Here is a 13,085-nt window from a genome sequence, read left to right on the forward strand (position 1 = left end):
CCTTGAGTTCACACAGATCTGCTCCGCACTTCTGGAATGTTCGCCGAGGTAGCTCTGTTGGAATCAATGGCTCTTTGGTTTGCGATGGTCTCTTCTCCTGACAATGCTTGCATTCTTCAACCAACTTCTTCATTCTGGCGCTGATTCCGGGCCACCAAACTGCTTCCTTCATCCTCTCTCTGCATTTGGTGATCCCTTGATGACCCTCGTGGATTCTGCGTAGAATGTCGTCATGTAGCGAAGCTGGGACCACGATGCGTTTTCCTCTAGTAAGAAGACCCTGATTCTCGCTGAGTTCACTGCGCACTGCGTAGTAGTCACGCAGTCCATCCTAAACGTCGGTGATGTACTGCGGCCATCCTTCACGCGTATAGCGAAGTGCTTCTTGGATATGGGGATCAGTCTGTCTTTCTTCGTCTCTACTGCAATTTCTTGCATGCGTTTGTCTGACGCTGCACAAGACCAGGAAATGTCCACACTGTGTAGGTAGGCTTCCACATCTTCAATGAGTGTTGTGACCTCGTCTTGCTGTTCAGTGGTGAACTGAGGACTGCGGGAGAGAGCATCTGCGACGACAAGCTTCTTCTCCGGCACGTACTCAGCTTTGACGCTGAACCTCATGAGACTCATCAGCATCCTCTGACATCGTACGGGCGTATCTTGAAGGTCTTTGTGGTTGATGATGGGCACGAGGGGCTTGTGATCTGTCTGAAGCGTCACGTTTTCCAGACCTATCAGGTATCTGCTGAATTTCTCACATGACCAGACTGCTGCCAGTGTCTCTTTCTCGATCTGGGCATATCTGCGTTCAGCGGTTGTCAATGTTCTTGAACAGTATGCGACAGGTTTCATGCCTTCGGGGTGTTCTTGCAGCAACACTCCTCCGATCCCATAACTGCTCGCATCTGCGCTGACGACTGTCGGCTTCCTCAGGTCGTAGTGTGCTAGCGTTGGCGCTGAGGTAAGCATCTTCTTCACAGTCACCATGGCCTGGATCTGTGCTGGGCCCCACGTCCATGCTTGGTTCTTCTCCAGAAGTTGTGTCACTGGCTGGAGTACACTGGACAGGTTGGGCAGGTAGCGACCTAGGAAGTTGATCATACCAAGCATCCTCCTCAATTCGGGCACGTTGGTTGGATCTGTCATGGACATGATGGCTTCCAGTTTGGCTGGATCTGGTGAGATGCCGTTCTTGCTGATTCGATGACCCAAGAACTCGATCTCATGCTTCCTGAGTTCGCACTTCTCCCGATTCAGCTTCAGGTTGACGCTGGACAGTTTCTTTGTCACACTTTCAAGATGTCGCTCATGTGCTGGTTCATCCTCACTGAAGACCAGTATGTCATCGAAGAAACAAATGACGTTGGACTCATCCTTCAGTATGTTCTCCATGGTTCGTTGGAAAATCTCTGGAGCTGAAGTTATGCCGAATGGCAACCTCTTGTAGTAAATTCTACCGCATGGGGTAATGAAGGTAGTGAGCTTTGCTGACTCTGGGTCAAGTGGAATCTGGTAGAATCCTGATGTGGCGTCTAACTTGCTGAAAACTGCCGACCCAGACAGCTTGTGCAGGATGTCTTCGAGCGTGGGGAGTGTGTAGCGTTCACGCTTGACTGCTGCATTCAGATGCTTGTAGTCTGTGCAGATTCTCACTGATCCTGACTTCTTCATGACTGGCACTATCGGTGCACACCAATCTGTTGGTTCTGTCACTTCTTCTATAATCCAAGCCTTCTGCATCTTTGTGAGTTCATCTTTGACTTTGTCTAGCAGGGGTATTGGGATCCTTCTTGCTGAGTGAACACTGTAAGCTTCAGATTCTGCTTTCAGAACGATCTTCACTGGTGGGCACTGGACAGGTTTGTCATCAAGCTCACCGAAGGGCACCTCCACAGCTTCAATCCTCATGACTAGGCCCATTCTTGCCGCTGCTTCTCTGCTGAGAAGGTTGTCTGTCTTTGACTGTACGACAAAGAGTCGAAGCGAGTGAAGCTGGTCGTGGACTTTGCTAATGGCCACAAATTGTCCCTCACACTTTAGGATACCTCCTGGACTACGCAGGATTGCGTTGGTTTTGCTAAGTTGTGGGCAAGGCTTCAGCTTTCGGTACTGCGCTGATGAGATAACAGACACGTCCGCTCCAGTATCAATCTTGAATGGGACGTCGCATCCTCCGAACTTGAGTGTCGTCATCCACGGCGGTTCCTTTTTGCCTTCTGAGCACAGTGTTCCTACGAAATGTTCCTCCCGGCTTGCTTGAGCCTCTTCTGAATGTCCCATCTGTGATGCCACCTTGGCGTGCTCCTCCATTTGTGGTTCATCTATGGCGTTGACTGCCTTGCTTCTGCAGACTGCTGAGAAATGGTTGTTGCGTCCGCACTTGTTGCACTTCTTGCCTTGTGCTGGGCACGCTTGTCTGTAGTGCTGACGACCGCAACGTGAACAGCTGGCCTCTTGCAGCTTCCCCCCGCCTTGGGTTGAGCCGCCTCTGCCTGGAGTATAACTACTGCCGCCTCTACGAGCGCTGCCAGCGCTACCTCCGCGCCTGTTCCGTTGATCACTACCTCCGCTTTGTCTGCGCTGTAGTGCGTCTACACTTGACTGCCGCTGGTCTGAGAGCTGTGACTTTACCAGTTCATACTGCCTAGCGTCCTGCACAGCACCTTCTAAGGTCAAGTCCGGTTTTAACTGCAGTTTTTCTGAGAGTTCAGTGTCTAGGACTCCTAACACCAATCTGTTCCTAATGGACTCTTCTTTGTTCGGGAACTCAGCTGTTGCAGCTAACTCATGCAGTGCACGAACATAGGTTTCAATGTTTTCTTCTGGCTTTTGATTTCTAACGTGGAATCTAGCTCGTTCATGGATAATGTTTCTTTTTGGAACAAAATACCCATCAAATTTGCCAAGGACTAAATCAAACTTCTTTGAGTCTGCATCACTGAGTCCGAATGAAAGAAATATTCTCTCAGCTTCATTTCCCATCGCATAGATCAAAGCACTGACCTGTACCTTTTCCTCATCTTTATCCAGTTTGGACGCTGACCTGTGTCTCTCAAAACGCTGTTTCCATTCAGGCCATTTCGTAGGTTGCGTGAAATCGAATGCGTCGGGCGCTTTGAAAGGACCCATGACTCTAGTCTATTTCTGTTGGCTAGGTCTCGCCACTTTCTGTTTTCTGAAACTAAATTCAGTTCGATTTGCTAGAGACGTTGGTACTGACCACGCTGCCACCATGTAGCGTTATTGTGTTGCCATAATGTAGCTGACATACTCACACGACTGACTAGCCCACAACTGGATAGTTTGGAAAGGTGATTCTTTATTCAGAACATGTTGTCAAGATGGCGACCAAGATGGCGACCCGGTCTCGAGTCCCCGGATGCTCATTCGCATATCAAGGGACTTAATACACATGGACTACGCGACAGTCCTCAAATTGCTGCTGGTATGTTGTGTGTGTTGTGTCAGGCCTAATTCTGGAACTACATCTGCTAAACTACAGAGCTGGTAAGAGCGGTCGCTTAAGTGAACAGCTCAGATCATGGGTCAATAAAATGTTACACAGATGGTCAAAATTAAAGTACAAGATATTGCACTGGAAGTGGTACTACACTGTTGCTTAGTGTCTGTATGAAACTCACCTCACCTCACCTACGCCTGTGACCCCGTCTGGGGTATAGGCCGCCAATCAGCTCCCTCCATGCATCTCTGTTTTGGGCGAGTCTTTCCAGCATTCCCCACGTCTTTCCCATGTGCTTTGCATCTGCGTCCAAATCTCGGCGCCATGTGTTCCTGGGTCGCCCTCTCTTTCTCTTGTATGAAACTACAAGGTGAAAATAGAAAAAGAAAAACACGATTCTTGACTTTGATGCGCTTTTTTCTGCTCGTAAACACACATTCTTCTACTCATCACAGCATGCCCCATTATTGAGTTTAAAACACCAATTAAATTTGTTTTGAATAAAACTCACAATTTTACAATAAGAATTTAGAGACCTGAATCAATTAGGTATATCATACTTAGTTTGACTTTTGCAAAACTAAGTAATTACACATTTAATTGAATCAGTCAGACAGACGGAGACATAGAGAGACAGACAGAGGGCAAACACAAATCTGAGAAAGAAACCCCTTTAAAAATGTTACCATGTTTGAAATGAAACATCGCAAGGTGAAGCCATAATTCATCACCTTTCAGTATGACGTCATGAGCGTGTTCCACACTTGAAATGACGTGCTTTTGGAGCTTGGAAGTATACTGTTCAAAAAAAGAAACGCATAGTTGCTACTTGCCAAATTTGTTTTATTTTTCGAAAAAATTAACAGAAAATCCAATATTTAGATTATTTGTTTGAAATTTGGTATGGACACAGTTGAATGCACACACAGTTCATTTGCATCTTCAAATCAATCAGTCAATCAATACGATTGGGTGCCGAGGCTGTCAAGTCAGTAGGGGGTGTGACTGCCTTGAGCAGCAACAACTGCCCGGCACCTTCTGGGCATGGACTGGATCAGATGCCGGATATCTTGCTGTGGGATGGTGTCCCACTCCTCCTGAAGTGCCTGCAATAGATCGCGGTGATTTGCCGGCGCTTCTTCTCGCCTGCGCACACGTCTGTCCAATTCATCCCAGAGGTGTTCTATCGGGTTCATGTCTGGCGACATGGATGGCCAGGGAAGCACCTGGACATGGTGGTCGGTGAGGAACTGGGTGGTGAGTCGTGCTGTGTGCGGGCGAGCGTTGTCCTGCTGGAATATGGCATCCTGGTCAGCCAGAAGAGGAAGGGCGTGTGGGCGCAGAATTTCCTCCACGTATCGCTGGGCAGTTATGCGCCCTTGGACGTGCACCAGGGTGCTCCTTCCAGCGGTATTGATCGCCCCCCACACCATGACGCCTCCACCACCATGAACGGGTGCCTCATCCACACAGTTGGGCGCGTAACGTTCGTTTGGTTTAAACAAGTTTATTCAGTAAATTCCATTGGTACTATTACCGCATACATGAAATAAGGAACATGGAGCACAACAAGCTAAGCTTATGAGCGTACTCTTAAAAGCAAATGAAATTTGGCGGACGATTTTAATATAACAAATTTGAAATAATGTCAAAATAATAATGGTAAATTATGGTAGACAAACATGTAACAATAAAAGTGAAAACAAAACCAACAAAAAACAACAAACAAAAAGAACCAATGCTAAACTAACAACAGTACTCACACGCGCTCGCACACTCACTCGCACACACACGCATACAATGACTTCCACATGGTTGAAAATAGAATACTACCAGAACAAAGAAATGTAAACAGTACTGCACATGGTGGATGAGATAAATGCATTCATTATTCAAAACGTTTGCTTAATAAGATAAACCTGAATAACTGGTCAAATATCAATGCATTTTCGCTGTCTGACTTGTCTCTATTGCCATACAGAAAATCATCAGCGGTTAGCAAATCATAGTTGGGCAGTGTTGACAAGGTGACTTCACGTATTTGAAGAGATAAGGGGCAATGAAAAATATAGTGCTCCGCATTTTCAACAGGATAACCACAAGTGCACGACGGGTCGGGAATTAAATGTCTGTCAAATAGATCACTATTTAGATTGCTGATCCTCAATCTCAGTCTGCAATGGATAATTTCTGATTTTCGATCAGATGTGTATAGATACGAGGGAACAACAGAATCATCAGAACTAATACGTTTTTTAAATAACCCAATAGAATCAAGTTGTTTTACAGTATCTGGAAGCTCATTCCACAGGGAAGTCGAAGACAGAAAAAATGACTTTTTATACAATTCAGTTCGAGAGTGGGGAGTCTGTCTGTCAAGTGGTCTTCGTCTATGGTAAGGGTTCACAGAAGCAACGAGAGGAGGCAGACGTTCTAGTAAGTATGGTGGCACGCGTGCATTAACTAATTTGAAATACAAAATCAATTTGTGTCTTTTTCGCCTCTCCTTCAGTGTTGTAAATCCTGATTCATCGTACAATTTTTGGTGACTCGTGCCACGAACTGCACCTATAATGGTTCTTATGGCATCAAGATGCAAGTTTTCTAATAAAGTAGCTAATCTGTCAGAACAGTTATCCCAAATGACGTCAGAAAAATCAAAATGGGGAATAATAAAAGATTTATACATGAGTTCAAGTGCCTTTCGGCTAAGGCGATACTTATAGGACCGAAAACATGAGAGAAGAACACGTACTTTAGATATAATTGACTGAACATGTGATTCCCATTTGCAGTCGCTCTGAATCAGTACACCAAGATGTTTGTGAACGTGGTTTTCTCTCAGAACTGTTCCATCAAATACAAGAGGAAGGGTTTCAGGCATTCTATTTCCAGAAAAGGTCATCAAATCTGTTTTTAAATTATTGAAATTAACTTTCCATTTTTCCGCCCAGTGTGCAATTTTGGCTAAGTCTGCATTTAAGATCTGTGTCCGCGTGTTTGCATCATTTAGAGATAAATACAAACTGGTATCATCAGCAAAAAGTTTAATGACAGATTCGATATTAATGACAATATCGTTAATGTACACAAGGAACAACAAGGGCCCCAGAACAGAACCTTGGGGAACACCTGAACAAACACGTCCGTATGTCGATTTCCTGCCTTGGATAACAACGGCTTGTAACCTGCCTGTCAAATAATCTTCAAACCATTTTAATAAAACACCTCTTATGCCTATAGCATATAATTTATGCAACAAACCCTTGTGCCACACTCTGTCGAAGGCTTTTGATATATCACAGAAAACAGCCTGAGTCGTCAACTGCTTATCTAAGGATTGACAAAAATCGTCATACATACTCAACAACTGAAAGCTAGTTGAATCACCAGGAATAAACCCTGACTGAGAAACCGTTAATAAATCATTCTCTGTGAGATATCGAAAAACATGGGCTTGAACACATTTTTCCAATACTTTTCCAATGCAACTGAGTAATGAGATCGGACGATAGTTACTGCAGTGTTCTTTTTCACCTTTCTTATAAATGGGATTCACATGAGCTACTTTCCAAATTTTCGGAAACTTTCCCTCAGCCAACGATCTCTGGAAAAGGGTTGCAAGCGGATTTGAAATAATACAAGCAGCAAGTTTAAGAAGTTTATTGTGAACCAAATCAGGACCTACTGCTTTCCTAACATCGAGGTTGTTTAGAACAGCGTACACCATTTCGGTAGTTATCACGAGAGGACTAATGGAGATGGGCTCTTCTTCAACTGGTGGAACGTCATCATCATGACCTTGTATATGCGACTGTCGTAGAAATGCTTCATTAAAAATCTCGGCTTTGTCCTCTGCAGAGTAATACACAATTCCATTGCTTTCAATCGGCGGAATCTCATTTGTACTCATTCCTTTCTTTTTCAAAAAAGAGTTGACTACCTTAACGTTCGTTTACTCTCCGGTAGACCCTCCTCCGACCATCATGTCGCTGGAGCAGGAAGTAGGACTCGTCGCTGAACCACACGTGTCTCCAATGATTCCGGACGGTCCAGCGAAGGTGCTGGTTGCCCCACTGCACTCGGTTCTGGCGATGGCGGCGGGTGAGGACAGCTCCTCTGTGAGGTCTGCGAGCTCTCAAACCAGCTTCATGCAGGCGGTTCCGCACGGTCTGGTCCGATAATCGGTGTGGCCCGGGGAGAGCCTGGACAGAAGATGAGGCCGGCAGGAAACGATTCCGGAGGTGGCGGAGCCGTATGAAGCGGTCGTGAGCAGCAGTTGTCGCCCTTGGTCTTCCCGCTCGTGGCAAGTCAGCAACGGAGCCAGTGGCTTGAAACCTGACCCACAGTCTACTGATGGTGCTCTGGGACACGTGGAAGTGCCTGGCGATTGCACTTTGACTTTGGCCTGCTTGTAAACGACCCAATGCAATTTGGCGGTCTTCTCTGCTCAATCGGGCCATCTTTCGTCGCTGAATTGTCGTCTGATTTCTTTGTGGCGAACAATCCGCTTTTATGGGTTTTGGAAGACATGGTGAGAGCTCAATATTCCCCGAGTTTCACGAGATTACACTGAAGCATGACGAGTGGTCATGCCAAATGAGCAATTTTGACATTGTAGCCACTGATAACGCATGCGTCACGTGCAGAGCTCACTTGTGGCAATGGACGAAAGGTCGACGACCAGATAAACATTTTCTGCAGTTTGGTGGATATCCTTGTAGCCATATAACTAAATTAACCAAATATTACAAGCTATGCGTTTCTTTTTTTGAACAGTATATAATTTCCATTCAACGATCCGAGTTTGTTAAGTTTGAGCATATTTTCAACGTCAAACACCATGAAACTATATATATTTGGAATCAGAAAATGATAAGGAATAGATAGAAGTTGTTTTTAAGTGTCTTTTTTCTTAAATGTGACCCTCCACGACGAAATGAGTCGCATGTCACCTCACGCGGTTCTGCGCTAGGCTTAATATAAGTCCGGTGGGTGTCTAGTAACTGTGTGAGGGTCACCATAGTCGCAGGCTTATAACTCAAACAGTGTTCGCTCTTTTCTAAAACGGTTTTTACCACTGGATAGAGCATAACAAACTCTTTAGGAAAATGTAAAAAATATGAAAATCATGCAAAGGTGACATGCGACTCATACCCTCGTAGATGGTCACAAATAAAGATAGTGGTTATTTATCGGTTTTCTTCATTTTTAAGCATAATTATCAATACAAAACAACAAAACTATATAGTTTTAGATACAGGACGCAATAGGGAATACACCAATATAAATTTTCTGTTTCAAATATTAGTTTTTAAAAATGTGAAAAAATGACATATTTCGAACAAACATTTCAATAACAAAACTTTAAGTGACCAAGCTGAAATGCAATCCCATAATCCGGCCAAGATCTGAGATTGTGTGATAAGAAATTCGATCAAATTGATGAAAAACTGTAACTGTGAAAGTGCTGCCTCGACCTTTTGGCAAACGATAAAATATGACGTCATCAAACTGTCCTATCAATAAACGGAAAAAACCTTCTATGAGAAAATCCAATCAAAAATATCCATATCAAATTTCATAAAGATCCACTCAGTATATTATGAGATATGATCTGCAGTGTGAAAAAAAACAATCTCACGCCCATAACGCAACTTATTTGGTCGTGTTCTGCCGATACTATAATGTTTTTCTTTCCTAAAACACACTATAATAGTAGCCCTTCCCAATGTCTATGCTAAAACTGACTTGTCTGTGTTGTCAATGATTTTGCAACAGTGTGAGAACAAAAAGTTTAACAAATCTCACGCCCATAACGTTGTGACACAAAAACTCATTTGGTCGTGTTCTGCCGATACTATAATGTTTTTCTTTCTTAAAACACACTATAATAGTAGCCCTTCCCAAATGCAATGCTAAAAATGACTGGTCTGTGTTGTCAATGATTTTCTGCGAGAATGCGATCTATCTGTTTGTCGCAAAGACCGTGTGACACGAAAGTTATGAGCGGAAGACAAATCTGCTGAGTGCAATTACGTTTCAGAAGATAGTTGGTTAAAACAGTTTATCACTCAGACACGCAAAGGAACACTATAATTTTATTATTCAGGCCATATATTTGCTTTCCTTTGTCATGTATGAAAGCACTGGCCTTGGTTGAAGAAAGTGACCTGACGCTGTGCAACAAATGTGTCGCCATTTTCCGCCGTGTTTTGTAAATAAAACGTGTTTACTACCCACACATAAAAAACGATGCTGTTGGTTCTTTTTATTTTCTTATTGTTTGATTCATGCTTAGCAGTTTAGTATGCTTTGTTTTCTTCTCAATTCAATGGATGGCTATAAAATAAGCATTTAAATGTGAAGGTGTTAACATTACCCATGATCTGAGCTGTTCACTTAAGCAAATGCTGTTAGCACAGGAGCAGTGAAAAAGGCAATAAAATCACAAAGGAGTGGTGTCTTTCATAAAACATGCCTTGGCATTATGTCAACTTTTTTTGTATTTTAATAACATCTAATGAAATATATCCATCTAGATCAGGCTTAGACTCAGAAAGACTTGTATTTCGGCAACAGCACGATGCGATGACTGATGAGCGACTCAATCACGTAACGAGATATGCGGTTCGCAAGTGCAGTGTCACGAGATTTTGTCGAAGTAATTCGATGCTAACCCTGCAGACTTATGTTTTGCAACATTTAAAACACATTATTTTGTGTTTGTTTCCATGTTTTTGTGTACAATTAAACCTCCCTTTTAAGACAGCCCCCCCCCCCCCCCCCCCCACCCCCAATTTAAGGCCTCTCCCCTTTAAAGGCTTGCTTTTGCTAAAGACTTTCTGTTCATACCTTCTGTAAACATAACCTCCTTTTAAGACTTCCTCCTTTTTAAGACCTGAACTTCTCAGATTTTAGGAGGTCTTATAAAAGGGGTCGAGTGATTCATGTTGCTTCAGTGGTTGGCCTCAACGAATTCCGCAGTGATCAATACCAAATCAGTACCTGGCGAGCGTTGGTCAGTATTGCAATTGATCACCAATAATGCATTGGAATAAAAATAAATAAAGGAAAATAAAACACGAACCTGCGACCTGCCGATTGGAAACGATGTATGCTGACCGTTGCGCTACGTGAAACTAAACAAGAGATCCAAAAAAGGTCAGAGCCACAGGCACGCGATATTGAACTCGGTACATTACAGAAGAGGAATTTGTTTCTTTTGTCTTTCTAGAGTATTTTTTGCAGCAAGATAACGTAATAAAGCCGACACATGTTTGGTTGTCTTTATAGAACCTTTTCTTGAACATTATACGGGGGGGGGGGGGGGGGGGGGGTAAAGACACTGGTGATTTTTATTTCTTCAAACCGGTGTCTTGTGCCTTTGCTTTGTCCCCAAGCTGTTTTGCAACTTCGAAGGGTCTCGTCAGTGACAGTGTTGGTTTGCTTCAGTGAATGATTAAGGTCAGTCCATCACACGGTTTGATGTGCACGAGGAAAACGGTTTGATATGCACGGGGAAGAATTTATCGTTTGGTGGACACTCGTTTTCATATGATCAAGGGCCGAAGCTGTGTTTTAATAAAAGAAGGGGAACGGAAACATGTTTTGTTTGGGTTACATGTGTTGCATAGTATTTAAAAACTGTATAAGCAGTGGTGCCTCTGGGTGTGTGTGTGTGTTGTATGTGTGTGCGTGCGTGCGTGTGTGTGTGTGTGTGTGTGTGTGTGTGTGCGTGCGTGTGTATTTAAGCACTCGCGCGTGCTGCGTCTGTTTCAGTGAGTGATTTTTCAAAAAAGTCTTGATGATTTTAGTGCAATTCAGAAGTAATGTGAATTACATTTTTTTTAAACCGCCCGGCGCTACAAGGCATTTATTATTGTTTATATAAGGACATTAAAATGTTATAATATTTTGAGTCTTGACTTGCGATTTATTTATATTAATGAGCACCAAAAATAAAAGAAAAAGTATACTGTGTTTTATAAACTGAACAGGAAAAGCGCTCATGATTCAGAAAAATACACTAAAACATTATGACATTGACGGGGCTCGAACCAGCGACTTCAGAGACCGCGCCTCAGTCCTATCCACTGAGCTATGCGGACATCTGTCAAAATCGAACTAACTAGGAAACTACAGAACGCGGTCGTATCAACTGATGCATCAAATTGATGCATCCAAAACCAAGTATTTGATTCATCATTTTCACAATTTGATGCATCGTTTGGATGCATCAGAATTTTCGGGTTTTCTCGGAAAGTGCCGAGCTAAAAGCAAAATTTGAACCGGAATACGAAGCGAAACGAACGTCGGAAAACGAAAGTTTGAGTCGAAGGTTAAGGGCGTCAAAACTTCGTGTGCACAGAAAACAAACCACAAACAAAACAAAAAATGCATTAAAATGCATAATGCCGTGACTTTGACTTGTTCCCTATTTAGTGGTATATTGTACGTTTATTTTTGTTTTATCTAACCAATCTGTTTATATTCGTCAAAAGGTCATTTCAAGTTTTTCCGTGCTCAGGCATTTCTTTCGGAAAGACCAGAAATGAATAATCTTTCGCATGCAAAACCGAAAGTGATGCATCAAAATGATGCATCATTTTCTAAAAGGATGCATCATTTTCGTATCGGATGCATCAGTTTTTGAAAATGATGCATCCTTTTTGAAAATGATGCATCCTTTTGGGAAAATGATGCATCCTTTTGGGAAAATGATGCATCAAATTGTGAAAATGATGCATCAAATCTTGGTTTTGGATGCATCAATTTTATGCATCAGTTGATACGATCCGCGTTCCGTAGGAAACCTCTATTGTGTGAGAAACAATACTCACAGCAGTCGTTGTGTGAATTAGGTCAGTTCGACCTTCGCTTACCCCGCTTGGCGTGTTATACACGGAGTTCTACCGACCTCATTTTTTTTTTTTTTTTTTGGCGACTAGTCACGTAGGCACTAGTCAGTTATACGCGAAAGAAGAAATCATTATGATATGATCACACTTTGCTTTGGGTGCATTTGCATCAATTAACATTGTTTCGTATTCGATGCCCTTAGTTGATGGGATGTGAGCGTTTACACTGCGAAGTAAGCTGAAACAGAATAATTATGTCTCAAGTGGTTGTATATCATTTGGTGAAAAGCGTTCTCTAACTCTAAAGGGCCTGTGCTAAATACTGAAAATTTGTCTTCTTCTGCTACTCGTTCATGGGCGGCCGGGATTCGAACCGACGACCTTTCCCTTGGGAGTCCATGGTGTCTTATCCGCAAGGCCATTGCGCCCATCATACTGGAACCTCCCCCCCCCCACCCCCCACCCCCCACCCCCACCCCCACTCGTGTCGAGTGGTTGTGGTTATGTGTGAATGTATCATCTGTGACCGATCTTGCTTTATGTTTTTTCTGGTAAATGATTATAGCTGTGTACACAATGCAAAATGAGAAGTGTTTTATTAGCTTACTTTGACTCAGTATTAACTGAGTGTTTGATGTTAAAAAAAAGGCGATATTCTGTGTGACACACGGAAAAGTACATGACAAATGAAACCAGCAAAGGAGAGAATAAATGTTTATATTTCTGCTCTAAACAGGAATACTCAGACATCGGTATAGCTGCCT

The 13,085-nt window shown here is 43.1% G+C and overlaps 1 protein-coding gene across 1 annotated transcript in view; it reads left to right on the forward strand.

Moving 5' to 3' along the window:
* The window catches only part of LOC138951634 (uncharacterized), a 67,047-nt gene that overhangs the window by 4,596 nt on the left and 49,366 nt on the right, over positions 1-13,085 (forward strand). The window lies entirely within an intron of this gene.

The sequence above is a fragment of the Littorina saxatilis genome, linkage group LG17, assembly GCF_037325665.1.
Source record: "Littorina saxatilis isolate snail1 linkage group LG17, US_GU_Lsax_2.0, whole genome shotgun sequence".
Classification (NCBI taxonomy): Eukaryota; Metazoa; Mollusca; class Gastropoda; order Littorinimorpha; family Littorinidae; genus Littorina; species Littorina saxatilis.